Source organism: Arachis ipaensis, chromosome B1 (genome assembly GCF_059453495.1).
Source record: "Arachis ipaensis isolate K30076 ecotype BB chromosome B1, ASM5945349v1, whole genome shotgun sequence".
Taxonomy (NCBI): Eukaryota; Viridiplantae; Streptophyta; class Magnoliopsida; order Fabales; family Fabaceae; genus Arachis; species Arachis ipaensis.
In genome coordinates, this window is record NC_142436.1 from 105,977,246 (window position 1) to 105,978,578 (window position 1,333).

The following is a 1,333-nucleotide window of genomic DNA, read 5'->3' on the forward strand; positions in this document are numbered from 1 at the left end:
TTTGTTGTATGACAAGGAGAAGAAGCGGGGCTTCAACTTCCTTTGATTCTGAACCTGAGATAACCTTCCTTAGACTAAGGAGGGAGGCAAGAGAAAAACGTGTAGTTGGTGCTGAAGAAGAGGAGGGACACTTTGAGGAATACTTTGAACTAAACATGGAAGAAAACATGGAAAACCATCGTGAAGAAGAAGCTTACAACCATGGCGGAGGAGGACGAGCAAATCATGCTGGGGAGGATAGAAGAGTTTTAGGCTCTTACATCAATCCAAACCCAGGAAATTGTGGAAGTAGCATTCAAAAGCCAACCATCCATGCCAACAATTTTGAACTAAAACCACAGCTCATCACCCTTGTTCAGAACAACTATTCGTTCAGAGGAAGTGTCCAAGAAGACCCCAATCAAAATCTAACCACCTTCTTGAGAATTTGTGACATAGTGAAGTTTAATGGTGTTCATCCTGACGCATATAGACTGCTCTTATTTCCATTCTCACTCAAGGATAAAGCAGCCAAGTGGCTGGAGTCTTTCCCAAAGGAAAGCTTGACAACTTGGGAAGATGTGGTGAACAAATTCTTAGCAAGATTTTACCCTCCTCAACGAATCAATAGGCTGAGAGCTGAGGTCCAAACTTTCAGGCAACAAGATGGTGAGACTCTGTATGAAGCATGGGAGAGGTTTAAGGACCTAACAAGGAGGTGCCCACCAGATATGTTCAACGAATGGGTGCAGCTGCACATCTTCTATGAAGGCCTGTCATATGAATCAAAGAAGGCAGTAGACCATTCATCCGGAAGATCTTTGAACAAGAAGAAGACCATTGAGGAAGCCATAGATGTCATTGAAACTATAGCAGAGAATGACTACTTCTATGCTTCCGAAAGAGGGAACACGAGAGGAGTAATGGAGCTAAACAATGTAGATGCTCTGCTTGCCCAAAACAAGCTCATTACCCAGCAGCTGGCTGACCTCACCAAGAAGATGGAGAAGAACCAAGTAGCAGCAATCTCCACTTCATCAACAACCCAAGAAGGACGGAATGAAGAAGCAGAGGGAAGTTAGGAGTAAGTCAACTATATTGGAAATTCACCTAGGCAAAACCATGACCCATACTCCAAGACCTACAACCCTGGATAGAGGAATCACCCAAACTTTGGGTGGGGAAATCAACAAGACCAAAGCCTTGATCAAAGACGCCCAAATCCCAACAATGCAGCTCACCAACATTTCACATCTAGGCCATATCAACACTCCCATAACAACACCTCTCCACATCCACATCAAAACCAAAATAACTTACCTCATCCTTCCACCTCTAATCACAATCTACAATC

General features: G+C 43.7%; 1 non-coding gene across 1 annotated transcript; it reads right to left on the bottom strand.

Annotated features, from left to right (window-relative positions):
• Positions 1-608: 608 nt before the first annotated feature.
• On the bottom strand, positions 609-715 carry LOC148577796 (small nucleolar RNA R71). Its single transcript, XR_015902880.1, has one exon. It is a non-coding gene; the product is annotated as a small nucleolar RNA R71 (small nucleolar RNA).
• Between the last annotated feature and the right edge of the window lie 618 nt (positions 716-1,333).